Below are 20,670 nucleotides of genomic sequence, written 5' to 3' on the forward strand. Positions count from 1 at the left end.
TATCTGAGAATGATGCGTCAGATTCTAATTTGAGGTCCGACCAAATCCAATCCATTTGCAACCTTAAACCTTAGTCCTAGTCAGATCTGGGACCGGTTTTAGTATTTCTTACCAAGATACCGATCCAAAAAGGTCCAAATCCTTGTATGTTTTCAGGGATGTGGATAGTTCAGGTTTGGGTCAGGTATCTGGCCGAATCTGAACCCATTCAATTCAATAGGGTGAAGAAAAACCGTATCTACTTACTAATTGGTCTCTATTCGTTTGTTGCATTCTTCAATCAGATCCAAAACCGGCATAAAGTCCAACAAAACCCAAACTGTTTACATTTAAACATGTGCCCTAGGGTTTACGCCCAATCGGATCCAACACCCTAGCGGATCTGGATTTGATATAGGCTTTCTTCTGAGTTCAAATCGGATTAAGGGTTAACCCAGGTCCAATTATATCCGACACAAGTCCGACGAGCACCAAGGGACCTGGGCAACTCGACGAGGGACTTTAACCCACTTTAGTTTATTCTGGTTCTGATTGCATTTAAAATCAGGTGATCCAAAAAAATTGTGTAGACGTGGATGCTTTGTGGACCGTGGTCTCAGTTTTTTTTATTTTCTTTTTTAGCCTATGTAACAAAGACACGTGGACACGAGGGGTGCTTCATGTTGTTGGTTCGATTAGCAAGTTTGTTTGTTTTTTTAGAAAACAGGACACGAGAACACATATTTTTTACTTTCTAATAAATAAAAAATCAATTTTTAATATAAAAATGTATTTTTATTAAAACAATACTGTAAATTATTAAAAACTAAAAAAATAATTTTAAAATATTATCCATATGTACTAGTGTTTGTGTCCACCTGTGTCACTAAGGGCACGCCACCAAAACAGTGTGTCCCTAGCTAAAGGTAAGTTGTGGCCAAATGGTATGGACGTATAAGTGGTATTTTCTAACACAATATTGTGAATGCTTCGGTTCATCTTGTGGCCAACGTCACTACATACATACACTGTATTTGTATGTTGCAATATTTTTGTGTTTTATTTTTTGTTTCTTCATCTTAAGTTGCCTTGCTTTAGGAATCACTTTTGGTAGATAAACATGTGTAAGAGTCGATGAACCGATGTGCGAGACATTATTCGTTATCGAAAAAAATTAAAATATATTATACACAACTCGATATGATTCAACTGTGAAAGACTTGTTACAATAATCCTCTTGTAGGTTTTTCTTATACAAAATGCATATGATCGCATGTTCACATAGAATCCTCTAACATGCCACTCTTGACAACAGAACAAGTGATTTTGAAGATCAATACCATAATTGTGAGATCGATCGCGTGCTTCGTACCGTTGTCGGTGGCAATGTACTATTTGCACACGTATTTGTTGTGCTTTCTTCACGAGTTTCTGTAACTTTTCTTTTACCTTTGGCACCATAACGCTTGTCATATGTTGCCTGACATTATTTCCTTTCTCAAAAATTTCATCAACATGAAACAACTTTTCAATAAGAATTAGGAGCTTGTTACATATGATAAAAATTCACACATTGAAGCTCTCTGATATATTCGACATTAAACACCCATATATTTTCACTAGAAAGTGACTGTTAGCCAATGTTTCAGTTGCACGTCAGTGGCAACATAATTGTACATGGCTTTGTCTTGCTTTCAATTTTTTTGAAGAAAATAAGTGCATTATTCTTTCGTGGTTGCTTGAGCTGCACTCTACAAAAGTGTAGTGCTATTGATCCTTAATGTGAAGAAGCTATATTCACACACTTTTTAGGGTTTCTTGCCTTGGAACAAAGTAAATTTGAAGGGGTGGGGAATGATACAAACCTCACCTTGGGTCTAATTCAAGAGAGAATTATAAAGAGGTAAGGGAGTGAGTGGGATCCACATATGCAAATAAAAGGGTTCCATGGTGGGTCTTGGGTCCATATTGGGTTTGGATATGGATAGTCATAGTTGGAGTCCATTAATAGATTTTCTTGTAAGACTATAAAGGCTATATAAGCTATGAGTCTCTTGTAATTCAATCATTCATCTAATAAAGAAGTGGTCCCCATTGTTTTTCTTTATTTGAATTCCCTCTTCTCCTCTTCCTACACCTCAACACATGTCACATGTCCAAAACAGGGAAATGGCTTCAACAATGGCGCTCAGGATTCATTTCCTTTGAATATCAATGTAAATTTTGAGTTTGTACTCAAATTTGTAAGAAAATTTATACTTGAAAATAGGTGAGCACAACATATTATGACAGTGTGCTATCTATTTTTTCTTTCCCTTTTCTCTAATGTGCATTTATCACAGTAAAAAGAAAACCATGAAAATATGCCTTTTGATATTTGAGTATCAACCAGGGTTAAAATAATCAGATATCTTTTTCTATTTCTAAGTTGATTCTTATCTTGCCAGTGTGACTAATGGCCATTGGGCCAAGCTGGCTCGGGTACCCGCCCTGAATCAGGTTGGGCTGGGGCTGCACTTTGCAGCCCATGCCCAATTAAAGTCTGGTTGTGTCCGGCCTGATTAGATAATTGGGCTGGACCCAAGCCCGATTGTAACTAGGTTGTGCTCAGCCTCAATACAAGTCAGGCCGTCCCAATGTCCACCCTTATGGGCGACCCATCCGTAAGGATGATCCATATCTAGTAGAACATGATAGTATGAAGAGTACCATATCTCAAGCACGTTTTACTTCAGACAACTTTCAACATCTGCTTCTTGAACAACCTTTCAGTTTACATATTTAATGAACCATTCACAAGTCATTGTGTGCTTCTTTCGGCACTCCTTACAACGGCTTCATCTTCAGTGTTGTATCTCACTGACCAGCCATGGACAGCGCCTGGGTATATCTTCACAAAACTATTAATCTTCCGAAAAATATAGGCAGTAAGCATTTTGACTTTCTCAAACAAATGAAAATGAGTATTCAAAGAGATGGTACTGTAAGAATGAAGTTATTAAGAAAAATAGATTCAATGCAAAGCAGTGTTGCTAAAAACACGCCTCAAGGCACAAAAAGTGTATCTCGCCTCAAGACGAGGGCCTTTTGCCTTGAGGCGCAAGCCCAAGGCGCAACTATGGTCGAGGCATGTTCCTCATACGTCTTGAGGCGTGCCTTAAGGTGACGTGCATGCCTTGTTTTTGCAGGGTCAATGTTAGGGCAGCGAACAATTTCAATGAAATCTTTCAATCAAAACCCTCATTTGACCCAAAACCCATTTTAAAAAAAACTAAAAACAAAGGGAGGCAATGTTAGGATACTCCCTTTCGTCTCCTCTCCTCTTCACTGTCAAAGAAGAAGAAGAAGAAGAAAAAGAAGAAGAGAGGTGCAACTGGGCGCACCCTCTCTCTCTCTCAAGTACATACTCTCTCTCTCTTTCTTCTTCTTTTTCCATGCCTCTCCCTCTCTCGTTGTCTCTCATCTCTCATTGTAATACCTGTGAATTTTATCATATAAATAAACTTAAAATTTATGTCCTTAGGTTGTTACAAGGATAATTTATTGTTTTAATTGTTTATTTGTACTTGAATCTTGGATATCCTATTTGGATCTTCAATGTCGGATCCATAATTAAGATCATTAGATATCGGATCATGAACCTTAATTTGAATATTTAATAATCATTTTTCAGTCAAAGGGATCAGATTTCTGGTTTTGGATCCGTAAAATCCTGGACATCGAAGATTTAAATTGGTTTGGGTCCAATTAGAGTTTCTAATTGGATCTGAGATACGCTGCTTGGAGTCCATACTAATTGGCTTGGACTCGTAAATATTAAATTTAAAGACATGGTTCCAAGTCAGGGTACGATAAAAACTTTGGATCCTTGGATCCAGATTTATTTAAGGAGTGTATGAAGCACAATGGACCCCGGATCCATAGTAAGTTAGTAGAGATTTATAATAATGTAATTGGATCCACAAAATTTTTAATTTGTGTTATATTAAAAAAAATATTTAAAATTTAATAAATTAAATATTTAGGAGTGGGTTCGGATCCTCAGATGGATCCCGATACGCCCAAAACATGGACTCAACTGTGGCGGGTCACGGGTTCAGGTTGAGTCGAACCAAACTCACACCTGTCGGTGCGTTAAAACCAAAAAAACAAAAAAAACTTAAGGTTAAAAGAGAGGATTATGCAAACCCTAAAAAGGGTTTGCTTTTGAGTTAAATGAGAAAGGGGTTGCGTGTTTTCACACAGTCGCTGGAAAAAAAAATGGGGTAACCAACCCCTTCTCTCTCTCTCCCCCCACGATCTCCTCCACGATTCTCTCCCTAACCAACCCTCACGCTCCCTTTAAGACCCCCATTCCCTTTCCTCTCAAGAATACTCTCTCTCACTCTCTTCCTCCCACACGCTCTCTTCCTCCCGTCTCTTCTCTCTCTCGCACGCGACGTGAGGGGACAATGATGGTGGATCGGTGGGCGACAGAGCCTCCAACTCGTGGCAGCAACCACCAAACTTCGGGACAGAGGTAGGATTTCCTGTGTTTTTCCTTTGGGTATTCTGTGAATCGAGCATGGTGTGTTGGGTTGCTATGTTTTTGCAACTTTATTAGATTACAAGCCTGTAGGGGATCTGCCGTAAACCCCAAATCGGTAGATTTGGGGATTTCAGTTGTTGTGAAATCCAAAACGAAAGGCATAGTGAGAAGTAGTATCTTACCGTGTCTCTGTTATATATATATATATATATATATATATATATATATATATATATATATATATATATATATATATATATATATTTGTGTGTGTTCTATTTCAAGCAGATTAGGTGTTGCACATAGGTTTCTTTTGGATCTTCGATAGCGGGAGGTTCCAATTCTTTTTTTGGGTTATGGGCAGACTGAAGGGTTAGAGTCTGAGTCGGTCATCAATGGTCATTTTATTTCCTCTTCTTTCTGTTATCTGTATCTCTATTGGATCCAAAATGGAAAATCTCAGTTGAGGTATCATTTGAGTTATGCATATTGCTCATCCTATCATACCTTGTTATTGACTGTTGACATAATAAGTTCTTTTCTTTTTGTATTACTATTACGTGACTGAATGAATTGTTGTCTATTGATTCTTCTACACAACATTATTTAATTTCTGGTTGTTAGCATTACTAGCCTATTAGAATGTAATTGTTTAATTAGAAAATTTTGCCAGGATTTATGACCACTTACACCAAACTAACTTGGCACGCACAGTTGGCCACTTCAACAGTATGTAACTACTGAAACAGTAACATATAACCGATTGTCCGTAAAATTTTGGAATGAACCCATTCTTGTGCCGTGATGTGCAAATAAAACATACTTGTAACTATTGTATGTTCATCTCAAGTAATGTCCCTTGAGGTTGGTGCATGGATGCACGACCCCGTATAGAAAGTTCTTTCTTTGAGAAAGAATAGATTTTGTAGTTCATTTAATTTTGTGGATAGTGTTGTTGATTCCACATGTTTTTCTGTCTATGCTAAGACAGTCGTTCAGATTTGAATCCCTAAGGCACTACTATGACAGAGCTGAGTCACATCAAGCGGATCGAGAACCTGTCATGATTGTTATAAAGTTACACAATAGAATAAGCATGATATATATATATATACATATATATATATATATATATATATATATATATATATATATATATATATATATATATATATATATATATATATATATATATATATATATATATAATGGTTGAAAGTGTTTATATGGCTACATCATTAGGTGACATTATTAGGTGGATAGTGTTAGATGATTTTCGATTTTTGCTTTTAGGTTGTGAAAATCTTGCTTTACTCAATCATTAAATTGTTACCGTTTATTCCTTGATGAAAATCATGATTTGTAGCTTTTTGAGAATGTGTCTCTTGTTTGGAAATCAAAATGCCTTTTAAAATCCTCAACTGATGTATGAACGATAATATATGCACTTGATCAGAACTGTATGCAAGCATGGTCTGTCTGGCTGAGACAGAAAGGCGAAATTTGTTTTGTTGAGAAACTGTCTAGTAGGTGTGTATTGGTAGGACACCCAGCAAAAATTTTGACGTGTGAACACCCATCTCATACGTGTAACCTCCTGTTTTGTTATGCAATTGTTACACTTATGAATACCAACAACCTAGTAGATTTGATAGGTATTTGATCTATCTGAATGTGGATGACAACAGTACGAGCGTATTATGCATAGAGATTAGTATCATTATTTCTCCTGCAGCTTAAGTGCATTTTGTTAAAATATCGTGGGTCATGATATATAAATGCTCAAGAGATGCCATGTTTGGAGTATGGTTCCATGGTCACACTACCATATGTTCTGACAAGGTAATACTCAGATCACAGTGTATGTTGAGAAACTTTGGGTTTTGGCACAGTTCAGTGTCTAAGCATGTACAGGACATACATAAGTTAATTCAATGTTAACAAATTTATGTTGATAACTCTATCTATTATTATATACATGAACTTGAGTTTTTGAATATTTAATGGCACGCGTTAGCATGCTTTATAGTTTGTAACATGTGAGATATTTGATTTCTGTTAATATGTTATTGCAAAGTTTGTTTGGTATAGGTGCATGCATGATATGAATGCGTGCGGCCCTGAAATTTCAAATTCTAGATTCTGGGTTATGTTCATGTGTGTGGATGTTAACACATGTTATGAATAAAAAGTTTTGTGTGCCTACATTTATAGGACATGTTTAATTATCGTGCATTTATGATTTTGTTTCAAGTGCATGTGCATACATGAAATCGATGTGTGTTTGGCATGTACAATCGTACATAAATGTTCTCATGTACTTATGAATCATGAATGAATGCATGTGTATTAGGTGTTTACATGAAAGCAATTTCACATGGATGGTGAACACATGCATATGACTATGGTAGCTCATGCACATTGTTAAATTGGTATGAATGAATGTGCATTTGGAATCATGTTGGTATCATTGCATAAATTGCATATTGTTATGATTTTTGCATACGATGCATCGATGGTCTAAATGAATCATCGTAGGCCTGAAGGGCCTTGAGCTTTGGTTTGCTCTTTCTTTAATTGTTTAAATGCATCGCAAAAATCACATTTATATCATGGTTTTAATTGCGTTGTTCTATTGTTTCCACGGGTGGTAGACCGTGAAGAGTTGCACATGCTAATTTGCGAGCTTATGGTTTCATGTTGATTTGCAAGCCTATGTTATTAATTTTTCATGTTTATTTGTAAATATAATTTTATTGCTTTATATTGCATTGTTCTATGTGGTTCCACGGGCGGGAGTCCCGTGATGGTTCTCACAGGGGTAGATGCGAGCTTTTGCCTTTTTTTTGCATGTTGAATTGCAAAACTCAATAATTGGCTCTTAATAAAAAGATAATGAATAAGAACAGTGTAATATACATTCTGGGATATCTCATCTGGAGTATGAGAATCTTAGAGATCCGGTCTTGGGAAGACTGTGAGGATAAAAGACTCTGTGTGCTTTATTTTGTCCCCTGAACCCGATATTGAGGTTTCTTCTCCTGACCCCGGTTTTAGGGAGAGTTCGTCACTTTACTTGGGGGTGGTGTGTTTGTCACAACTGTGATTATTTTTTGTACCAAGAAAGTGACACTTGTGGGCATGGGGTGTCCCTTGTGTCTCCGACATTAGATGTAGAGGTCCAATGTTTCGATGGATGATGTTGTTTCCTGATATCAGTCCAAGGCTAAGTTTGGGGACCTAGTAATAAAATACAAATTGTGTGTTAAGCTACCTTGAGAACCTAACTTGACCTCGAAGATTTTACCCATTTGGTTTATCTGCGGGCAACGGTAATTAAAAAGATGAACTTAAATTATATGCATTAAATAGGGCATGCATATGGAAAGAGAAATTTTAATGAAAGATAATGAAATGTTTATGCATTGCACATAAATCATGCATATTCATGCTATGCATTAGAACATGCATATGCTATCTGCTCTCTTAATTGTTATATGTTTGGTGGGTGCGTGATGTTAACTTCTAATACATGTTAAATGCCCTGTTCTACTTGAATTGTGATTCATGGTATTGATTAATGTTCTTTTATGCCTAATAGATGCACTGTGTTGTATGAATGCTTACCTGAATTATATAATTGTCATAATTGTATTCCTTTGAATCACTACATGAATTCATATCTATGGTTATGGGATATTTATATGCTGCTAACGATGTTACCTGGCAGTTGGCATCTGATACATTATTGACTGTCCTAGCATAAATCTTTACTTATTCTTGTATATACTAAAAATCACACCTGACACCTGCACCACATACTTGACACATGATATACCTGCAAGAAAAATTACAGTAATTCTTACTTAGACAGTTGTAGTCTAATTCCTATAAATTTATCATTTTCAGGTAATGAATACAGTATATGAGCAGCTGCGGGCTGAGGTTTCGATCGAGATTTTAGATTTACTATTCTAGGGATGGTTCGAAAAACTCTGATGTTAATTATAATTGATATTGAAATAAAATAAATGATTTTGGTTTGCTCCTCACTGTAATGTTCCAGAATGCTTAACCTTATAGTATGACTTATTTCCACTGTTTCAAAAAAAAAATCCTCAAAATTTCGGGTTAAGATTTTGGGGCATTATAGTTATAGTATCAGAGCATGAGAACACTAAATCAAAGATCATGGTCGTGCCACACCCTGCAAGCGCTATGTGAGTATAAATCTTTCAATTGTTATAATGATTGCATTATATTTTCTTGTATAAAACTAGTTGTGTATAAGGATAATATAGACCTATTAAAATGTGTTGACATGGTGTGTAACTTTGTGTAATGTTGAAATGTATTAGATGTATATAACTCTATCAGATATAATTTTCTGTGTGTAAAATATATACTAGACACATAAATATCATTGGACGAGAAGAAATTTTTGCTAACCTGACCCTACTAGAATAAACTAAGTATGAAAACATAGTGGATATAGATTGGTTAGATGAATATCATGCCAACAATATTTGTCGTCAAGGTTAGATGCTAATATTACGATATCGACGAAACCACACACGAACCGGAGGCCAGTATGCGAGAAAAATAAATGAGTCTTTTTAGTAGTCCTTACATGTGAATTTTGAGGACGAAATTCTTTTTAGCGGGAAAGGATGTAATACATGTGAATTTTATCATATAAATAAATTTAAAATTTACGTCTTTAGGTTGTTACAAAGATACTTTATTGTTTTAATTGTTTATTTTTACTTGAATCTCGGATATCCTATTTGGATCTTCAATGTTGGATCCATAAATATCTTGTTCGAATCTTCAATAATCCATTAAGATCATTAGATATCAGATCATGAACCTTAATTTGAATATTTAATAATCAATTTTCAATCAAGGGGATCTGATTTCTGGTTTTGGATCTGCAAAATCCTGGACATCAGAGATTTAAATTGGTTTGGGTCCAATTAGAGTTTCTAATTGGATCTGAGATATGTTGCTTGGCGTCCATACTAGTTGGCTTGGACTCGTAAATATTAAATTTAAAGCCATGGTTCCAAGTCAGGGTACGATAAAATCTTCGAACCCTTGGATCTAGATTTATTTAAGGAGTGTATGAAGCACAATGGACCTCGAATCCATAGTAAGTTAGTAGAGATTTATAATAATGTAATTGGATCCACAAAAATTTTAATTTGTGTTATATTAAAAAAAAATTAATATTTAATAAGTTAAATATTTAGGTGTGGGTTCAGATCCTCGAATGGATTTGGATACGCCCAGGGCATGGACCCAACTGTGGCGGGTCATGGGTTTGGGTTCAGTCGAACCAAACTCGCACCTATCGGTGCATTAAAACAAAGTCATGAAAAAAAACTTAAGGTTAAAAGAGAGGATTATGCAAACCTTAAAAAGGGTTTGCTTTTGAGTTAAATGAGAAAGGGGCTGCGTGTTTTCACACAACCGCTGGAAAAAAATGGGGTAACCAACCCCTTCTCTCTCTCTCCCCCCACGATCTCCTCCACGATTCTCTCCCTAACCGACCCTCACGCTCTCCTTAAGACCCCCATTCCCTTTCCTCTCATGAAGACTCCCTTTTGTTGAGAAACTATGTTTTGATGATACATGATATATATGATATGCTTTCATAATGCATATATATATGATAACTGATAAATATATGATATGCTTTCATGAGATATGATAAATATGATATGCTTTCATGCTTGAAACTGAATATGTTATATTATGATGGGATATGATGTGCTATGTATTTAACATGTATTTGATGCAAGGTTATTTCACTTAAGAAGAGTGAAGAGAACTTGATCAAGTGCAACAATTTGATGCAATCATACTACTCTGAAGAAAAAGCTTGATGGGCCATACATTCATAAAAACTATCCATGAAGATCGGCTACTTCAAGATGAAGATTTTTGTTTTCTTTAGAGTCATATGTAACAGAACCTTTAGAAGCATGCATATTTCATATTAGACTATATGCTTTAAAATCATACAAGTCATTCATATACAAAAAGTCAAGCTTTCATAAAAAGATACATTATGTATATGTAGTATTTCAAAAACACCTTTTTGAAACAAATCATTGTACTTCCTTACAAGCATTTATGAAAAAGACATTTCTGATAAGATATAATAGCTCATGATTTCAAAAGCATTAATTGTACTTCCTACAAGCATTTATGAAAAAGACAACTTGAAAAGATATAAAAGCTCTTATTTTCAAAAGCATTTATGTAAGAAAAAAAAGGCAAAATGCATTGATTCAAAATACACAATCGTTCATTTTGAATTGACGATTTGAGAAAATAAATATTATTTTATACACAACTACTTATTGTTGAACAAGACAATTAATTTAAGATATGACAATTTATTTATTTTAATTTAAGCATTAAATATAATTTCAAAAACACTCATTCAAAAAGTAACGACTTATATTTAAAGTCATCATTCTTTTAGTAAGTATTAAATGGTACTTCAAAAGCATTTACTCAAGAAATGACCATTTATAAAATAAAGTACTAAACAAGCACTTATTGTACTTACAAGCATTTAAACAAAGAAGTGACATTTTGTAATAAAAATGAACTCAACGACTAATGTACTATAAAAACATTAATTTAAGAAAAAAAACACTACAAACTAAAACTTATTTATAATACACCAACATATAGTGTAACTCAGATATTTAAATATTAGAAATGACGACTTGAAGAAAGCATCATTATTTAATACACCAAACATCTATTACTTAACAATTCTTTGATTTATGGAATGACGACTTTTTGAAAAAGCAACATATCATTTCACACCTTTTCTCATAGAAAGTTGTTTTGAGATGACTTGGCATCTCACATCACAAAAGGACAATTATTTCAGAGCATTTCAAAAAGCAACGACTATTTTTAAGACCTATATATATACAAACAAAATAATTTTTCAATGAGACAAGTGAGCTTTCAAAGAGAAAAATTCCTACTCGACACACTGAAAAAGAGCTTAGAAAAAGAAAAAGAAAAGAAAAAGAAAAAGACAAGAAAAACTCTCTGACAAAAGAATCAAGTGTGTGAAGAAAAAGAAAAAGAACATTTTGTTCTCCTGAGAGATTATTCTGCCTATTTTCAAAAGAGAGAACATTCTGAGAATCTTCATATGTGTACTCATACTCTGCATATCAATCTGAAGGTTCTATAGGAAAGTGTTGTAACTTTCTGTTTACTGTTGTATCCCATCTCTGTTGCGAGAAGTAGACCTCGGTGAAAGAGGGTGTTTCCTTTCTCTGTTGAGAGAAGTAGACCTCTGAGAAAGAGGGTGTTTCCCTTCTCTGTTGAGAGAAGTAGACCTCTGAGAAAGAGGGTGTTTCCCTTCTCTGTTGAGAGAAGTAGACCTCTGAGGAAGAGGGTGTTGTACTATTTATCCCGTAACACGGATTTTATAGTGAAAGGCTCAAGTGTTTTACTTAGGAACTGGATGTAGGTCAATAACTCGATCGAACCAGTATAAATCTTGTGTTTATTGTGTTGTGCCTTATTGTCTTTAATTTTTATATTATCGATCTGTATCGTATTTCACTATTCACCCCCCTCTAGTGGAATTTCATTTGGTATGAGAGCAAGCTCTGCTGGTTTCGACATAACAAGTCTTTTAGCACAAATGACATCAACCTCTTATGCTCGTGACATCGAAGGGCAACACTCGTCTCGCCCTCCTTTTTTCAATGGCACAAACTATGGATATTGGAAATGCAGGATGACCATATTCCTAAAGTCTATAGACTTTGTTGTATGGAAGATTGTAGAATATTCATACACTTCTCCAACTTCAGACTATGCTTCATGGTCTGACGAAGAAAAGAAGATGGCAAACCTAAATGCAAAAACTATGAATGCATTATATTGCGCCATTGATCAAAATGAGTTTAACAAAATATCAGTCTGTGAATCTGCCTATGATATATGGCATTCTATGGAAGTTATTCACGAAGGAACTAACAGAGTAAAAGAAGCAAAGATCTCATCTTTAGTTCAGAAATACAAGCTATTCAAAATGAATAAAAATGAATCTATCACAGAAATGTTTACCAGATTCACCAATATCACCAATGATCTTAAATCTCTGGGAGAAACTTATTCCCAGACTGATAAGGTGAAAAAGATCTTGAGATCTCTTACAACTGACTGGGAGAAAAAGACCACAGCTATTGAAGAAGCCCAAGATCTATCCAAGCTTACTCTGGACGACTTAATAGGCAATCTTATGGCCTATGAAGTACATATGAAAGAAAGAAGGGAAGAAGAACAACCTCCAAAGAAAAATCTAGCCTTTCCATCCATTTCTGAGAATGAGGATTCAAAAAAAGAATCTTAAATTGCGCTACTTACTCAGAGATTTCAGCGCTTCATGAGAAAGAACATGCTATCAAATAAGCACAAAGAAAAGAAAGATTCTAAATAAGATAGCATGTGCTATCAATGCAATAAGCCAGGTCACGTAAGACGTGACTGTCCTCTCCTAAAAAGAAGATCCAAAATCGAGGAACCAAAGAAAAGGTTCTTCAAGAAAAAGGCTCTACATGCTCAATGGGATGATTCAGAACCATCCACCACTGAAGAGTCAAGTGATGATGAAGCCAAAACTGTAAACATGTGCTTCATGGCAGAAGAAAGCTCTGTAAGTGAAACTTCTGACTTTTCTTTTGAAGAACTTCTAAATGCATTTCAAGAACTTTTTGAAGAATCTAGAAAAATGATTCTCAAAAACAAAGTTTTAAAATCCGAGAATTTAGAGCTTTCCCAGAAAAATGAAAAACTCAGTATTGAAAATTCTGAGTTGAAAAAGAAAAATTTTATGCTTACTTCTGAAATCAGTTCTACTAGTTCCAAGACTAAAAATCTTCAAGTAGAAATTTCAGAATTAAAAAGTAAAACTGAAAACCTTATGAAAACGGTTTTCAAGTTTACCAAAGGAAGAGAGAACCTAGACAAACTCCTATCCTCTCAAAAATTCTCTTTTTACAAGAATGATATTTGTTACTCTCATCTCAATAGACCTTCTTGTACGAATCAAAAGACCACTTTTGTCAAAGGTTCTGCTGAACCTAAACAGGAGTATTACAATTTCAATTTTAATACCATGTACTTCTCTAAGTCTATAGATAAACCCAAATCAAAATGGATATGGGTTCTAAAGTCTAACAAAAAGGGACCCGATTGGGTACCAAAAAGAATTTTTACTTGATCTATTGCAGGCACTGAAAAAGAAGAACAAATGAATATTAGACAATGGATGTTCAAAGCATATGACAGGACATCCAGATCTTTTTGTTGTTCTTCATCATAAAGAAGGAGGATCTGTCACCTTTGGAGATAACAACAAAGGATTAATAATTAGGATTGACAATATTGGTAACATCGATAAACCTCTTATTAAAGATGTTCTCCTTGTTAAAGGTTTAAAACATAACCTCTTAAGTATTAGTCAAATGTGTGACATAGGATATAATGTTAGTCTCAAACATGATGCATGCCTCATAGCAGACACAAATGAAAATATTATTTTGAAAGGTATAAGAAAAAATAATGTATATGAATTACACCTAGAAAATATTACTGAACATTATCTTATAGCTAATAATGACTCTCAAAATTTATGGCATATGAGAATGAGACATGTTAACTCTAAATATATTTCTAAATTGGCTAAACATAACTTGGTACGTGGGTTACCTAAAATATTATTTAAAAAGGACTATTTTTGTGATGCTTGTTAATTAGGAAAATTGTCAAAATCATCTTTCAAATCAAAGAATATTGTGTCAAGTAAAAGACCTTTAGAGCTTCTCAACCTGGATCTTTTTGGCCCTTCTAGGGTAGCTAGTCTTAATCATAATAAATATACTTTTGTCATTGTTGATGATTACTCAAGATTCACTTGGGTAATATTTTTGAAAAATAAAAGTGATGTATTTTGTGAATTTAAAATTTTATGTAAAAAGCTACAAAATGAAAAATCTTCTACAATTGTTAAAATTTGTAGTGACCATGGAGGAGAATTTGATAATGATCTTTTTGTAAATTTTTGTAACTAGCATGGTATCTCTCATAACTTTGCCTTTCCTAGAGTTGCACCTCAAAATGGTGTAGTAGAAAGAAAGAATAGAACCCTTCAAGAATCTGCTAGAACTATGCTCCAACATAACAATCTTGCTAAATATTTTTGGGTTGAAGCTGTTAACACTGCATGCTATATTTCAAATAGAGTACTTATTAGACCTTTCTTGAATAAAACTCCCTATGAACTATTCTATGACAGAACTCCAAGAATAGACTACTTTAAAGTCTTTGGGTGTAAATGTTTTATCCTAAACACAAAAAATCGCCTTGATAAATTTGATGCTAAATCTGTTGAAGGCATATTCTTAGGATACTCAAGTCAAAGTAAAGCATACAGAGTTTTTAATAAGAGTACTAATACTATTGAAGAATCTATGCATGTCAGTTTTTATGAATTTGTTGATCAATCTGTTCATAAGCAAACTAAGGATGATGATCTTGAAAGTATAGATTTTCTCTTAGATAACACAACTAAATCTAATAAAGATGATCCTCAAAGAACATTTGCCGAAATCAAAGATCATCCTCAAAAGCAGATTTTGGGAGACCTGACCAAGGGGGTTCAAATAAGAGCTCAGTTGGAACGTATTGCAAATATGGTTTTCATTTCTCAACTTGAACCTTAAAAGATTGATGAATCCATCATAGAGGAGTTCTGGATGCTAGCAATGACTGAAAAACTTAACCAGTTCCAAAGAAATGATGTATGGGATCCTGTACCAAAACCAAAAGATCATCAAATCATTGAGACCAGATGGATCTTCAGAAACAAGCTGGATGAATCAAGTAATGTTATAAGAAACAAGGCAAGGCTTGTGGTTCAAGGATACAATCAGGAGGAAGGTATTGACTTTGATGAAACATTTGCTCCTGTTGCTAGACTTGAATCCATAAGAATGTTTTTGGCATATGCAAGCTATATGGATTTTAAACTATATCAAATGGATGTTAAAAGTGCTTTTCTAAATGGTTTTATAAATGAAGAAGTTTATGTAAAACAACCTCCAGGTTTTGAAAATGAACAATTTCCTGATCATGTTTTTAAACTAAAACGTGCTTTATATGGATTAAAACAAGCACCTCACGCTTGGTACGATAGACTTAAAACTTTTCTATTAAAAATCAGATTTTCTATAGGCAAAACAGACTCAACTTTATTTATAAAAATCGTGAATGATCATACCTTAATCGTTCAAATATATGTGGACGATATCATCTTTGGATCTACTAATAATGGTCTTTGTGAAGACTTTTCTAAGTCCATGCAGAAAGAATTTGAAATGAGTATGCTGGGAGAACTCACCTACTTTCTTGGACTTCATATTAAGCAAACCAAGGATGGAGTCTTCATCAATCAGTCTAAATATGCTCATCAACTTCTGAAGAGGTTCAACATGAACTCAACTGCTTCAAAGAATACACCTATGAGAACAACCACTGTATTGGACAAAGATAAAGATAGTAAGACTGTGGATACAAAATTATTCAGAGGTATGATAGAATCACTACTATATTTAACTGCTAGCCGTCCAGATATCATGTTCAGTGTTGGCTTATGTGCTAGATTTTAATCAAATCCAAAAGAATCACATCTTAAAGCTGTAAAAAGAATAATGAGATATCTAAAAGGAACCGTTGATTTTGAGTTATTTTATTCAAAATCATCTATATCTGATTTAATCTCATATAGTGATGTTGATTTTGTTGGTAGTAAATCTGATAGAAAAAGCACAAGTGGAACATGTCATATGCTAGGGCACTCACTAGTTTCATGGTTCAGTAAGAAACAAAATTGTGTATTATTATCAGCTATTGAAGCTGAATATATTGTTGCAAGCCTAGCATGTACTCAAGTCATCTAGATGAAACAAACATTAAAATATTTTGGTTTAAAATTTGAAAATACAACTATTTTATGTGACAATAGAAGTGCAATTAATTTATCTAAAAATCCTATTATTCATTCACGTACAAAGCACATACAAATTCGACATCATTTTTTAAGAGAACAAATTTTAAACAATATAATTAAACTTGAATTCATACCCACTAATCAACAATTAACGGACATTTTCACTAAACCTTTAAAACATGAAGACTTCATACGAATTAGAAGAGAATTAGGAATTTGTAAATTAAGTGATTTATAAAATATCTCTAACTTAATTAAAAATCATCCAATCTAACATATGACTAATTGGGATTTAATAAAATCACTCTGCACAAGTTTACTTTTTCAAATATTAAACTATAATATTACTATAAACCTCCCTTTACAAAATTTCTTTTTATGTTTCTGGTAAATAATTATTGAAGTTTGACTCGTAAGCATATCAAAACATTTTATGTCACTCACGTTGGTTCATTCATTGTGTTTAAAAACAATTATTTCTTTTGCTTTTCTTGCCACTTTTGGTATTCTCTCTCTCAAATACTTTACTTTATGTTTCATCATTTGTTTTACCATTCTTTTCAACTCCTTCTCCTCACATTATTCAAAGACATAATGTCAAGTACAATGTCTCTTTCTAATTTTTGTATACTCATATATGTTATAAAAATAAAAACACATTCATCATGACATTCTTTATGTCATTCATGTCTTTCAAAAATGACTTCTTTCAAGTACACATTACATGATTACCTCTTTTTCCCCTTTCACGACTACCCATAAAATCTATGAGTATTAAATAAGTTATCATCTTTTCATATCATTCAACTCTCTTAAATTATTTTTGTCCTTTTCTCAACACCTCTCTTACGAAAATGGAACCTATTTCATTCATTGACCAATGTCTTGTATTTTAAAATACCCAATTGTTAGCTGTCTTATTAGGCCATTATTGATCTCGTCTCACTTTACTCACATTATCTCTTTTATTCAAATAATCTTTAATTCAAATCACCTTTTTCATTTTACTCACATAAAAGGCTTGTTCCAAATAGCACATTATTCTCAAACCATGCATTCTCTCTCAATACAATGTTCGAAACTATATTTTTTTTCACATGCAAGAATTCAAACCACTCTTTATGTGTCATGTCTAACATGACATGATAAATCCTTATGTCCATATCCACACACTCTTCCAAAGAGTGACTTGATCACTCATTCACGAGTCCCTTAAAATATACAATTCACTCTTCATAAATAGACATTCACGAATAATGGACCCAACTAAATTCCAAATCTTATTAATTTCAATTGTCATTCACAAAACATCAAGTTATTATTAAAATATACATCATCCTTCTATTTAATGAATTGATGCATTCTTCACGTATACATAACACATTCGAAAGTTTCTATCCCCTTACATCCTCTCCAAGGTTACCCTTTATCTTCTTAGTTACTCTCCATGGCCTCCGCTTCTAACTCCTTCTCTGATGACTCCAACCTAATTGAATCTTCTAAACTTTGATACCCTGATCTCATCCAACATTACAACTTTGTAAGTTCTCTCCCCATTCAATCTGGAAGGTTAATCTCCTTTGAAGATTTTTCCTCCTTTGATCTCGAAACTTCTCTCCAAGACTTTGTTCATATTTCAGGATCATCAAACACTGCTTCATATTATCCCACTCTCATTAATCTATTTTATACCAACCTGTCGGTAAATCATGACCAAACTGCTATCACCACAATGGTTCATGAAAAAATCATTTCCTTTGACACTCACTCCTTAGGATGAATTCTAAATCTCCCTTCATATGGCATTGACCTACCCAACATAGTACCCATTGATCGTACTGTGTTTAAGAAAATCCTTCACTCGACTAGATCTACTCACTTCCCTTGGCACACCTATAATCTAAAACCACATGCCAAACTTCTCACTCAAATCCTATCCCATAATGTCTTTCCTAAGCAACCCTCCAAAGGATTCATACCAAATGAGATAACGCTCCTACTATATGCCATTTTTTGTCATTTCTCATCAATTGGTCATCCATTATCTTCCAAAATATGTTAAACTTTTGAGTCTTCTGTCTCCTTCCTTTTGGTTGTTTCATCACTTCAATTCTTCAACACTTTAATGTACCCCTCAAAAATGACATCATATCCTACTCTACAACCGTCTTTAACGAGTTTGTTTTCTTGCAAGAAGAATCACAACTGCAACAACCTCAAGATGAAGCATACGATGATGTCGATCCAACTCAGACATCCCAAATTGATATCTTCTCTACACTCACAGATGTCCAAACCACACAGGATCTTCTCTTGGAGAATCAAGCATCATTACAGGCAACCTTTCAGTCCTTCAAGACTGAACAAAGAGTCCTCCTCAAGAAACTACGCTCTCTGTCCTCCTCAGACTGAATCTTTATTCATTCGACTGTATTATTTAACGTACCTACTTTGATCCCTCCTTTTTGTCAATGACAAAGGGGGGGGAAACCTACCTCTCCTATTGTAGGAGAAAAATGATTTTCTGAACTTAAACTTTTTATTAATTATATTTTTTTAATACTATCGTCTTATGCATTTTTCATGTATGATATCATATTTAAATCATCATTATACATATGGCTTATTGACAGGGGGAGCATATATTGTCATTATCAAAAAGGGGGAGAATGTTGAGAAACTATATTTTGATGATACATGATATATATGATATGCTTTCATAATGCATATATATATATGATAACTGATAAATACATGATATGCTTTCATGAGATATGATAAATATGATATGCTTTCATACTTGAAAGTGAATATGTTATATTATGATGAGATATGATGTGCTATGTATTTAACGTGTATTTGATGCAAGGTTATTTCACTTAAGAAGAGTGAAGACAACTTGATCAAGTGCAACAATTTAATGCAATCATACTACTCTGAAGAAAAAGCTTGATGGGCCATACATTCATAAAGACTATCCATGAAGATTAGCTACTTCAAGATGAAGATTTTTTTCTTCTTTAGAGTCATATGTAACAGAACCTTCAGAAGCATGCATATTTCATATTAGACTATATGCTTTAAAATCATACAAACCATTCATATACAAAAAGTCAAGCTTTCATAAAAAGATACGTTATGTATATGTAGTATTTCAAAAACACCTTTTTGAAATAAATCATTGTACTTCCTTACAAGCATTTATGAAAAAGACATTTTTGATAAGATATAATAGCTCATGATTTCAAAAGCATTAATTGTACTTCCTACAAGCATTTATGAAAAAGACAACTTGAAAAGATATAAAAGCTCTTGATTTCAAAAGCATTTATGTAAGAAAAAAAAGGCAAAATGCATTGATTCAAAATACACAATCGTTCAATTTGAATTGACGATTTGAGAAAATAAATATTATTTTATACACAACTACTTATTGTTGAACAAGACAATTAATTTAAGATATGACAATTTATTTATTTTAATTTAAGCATTAAATATAATTTCAAAAACACTCATTCAAAAAGTGACGACTTATATTTAAAGTCATCATTCTTTTAGTAAGCATTAAATGGTACTTCAAAAGCATTTACTCAAGAAATGACCATTTATAAAATAAAGCACTAAACAAGCATTTATTGTACTTATAAGCATTTAAACAAAGAAGTGACATTTTATAATAAAAATGAACTTAACGTCTAATGTACTACAAAAACATTAATTTAAGAAAAGACACACTTCAAACTAAAACTTATTTATAATACACCAACGTATAGTGTACCTCAGATATTTAAATCTTAGAAATGATGACTTGAAGAAAGCATCATTATTTAATACACCAAACATCTATTACTTAACAATTCTTTGATTTATGGAATGACGACTTTTTGAAAAAGTAACATATCATTTCACACCTTTTCTCATAGAAAGTTGTTTTGAGATGACTTGGCATCTCACATCACAAAAGGACAATTATTTCAAAGCATTTCAAAAAGCAACGACTATTTTTAAGACCTATATATATACAAACAAAATAGTTTTTCAATGAGACAAGTGAGCTTTCAAAGAGAAAAATTCCTACTCGACATACTGAAAAAGCACTTAGAAA

At 33.5% G+C, this 20,670-nt stretch overlaps 1 long non-coding RNA gene across 1 annotated transcript in view; it reads left to right on the forward strand.

The window, feature by feature from the left end:
- LOC149815418 (uncharacterized) overlaps window positions 1-8,514 on the forward strand; it is a 78,794-nt gene extending 70,280 nt beyond the window's left edge. Inside the window, exon 3 of the long non-coding RNA XR_016427931.1 lies at window positions 8,417-8,514. This is a non-coding gene — a long non-coding RNA (uncharacterized LOC149815418). The remainder of the gene's footprint in view (window positions 1-8,416) is intronic.
- The last annotated feature ends 12,156 nt before the right edge of the window (window positions 8,515-20,670 follow it).

Source organism: Nuphar pumila, chromosome 15 (genome assembly GCF_984573655.1).
Source record: "Nuphar pumila chromosome 15, dmNupPumi1.hap1.1, whole genome shotgun sequence".
Taxonomy (NCBI): Eukaryota; Viridiplantae; Streptophyta; class Magnoliopsida; order Nymphaeales; family Nymphaeaceae; genus Nuphar; species Nuphar pumila.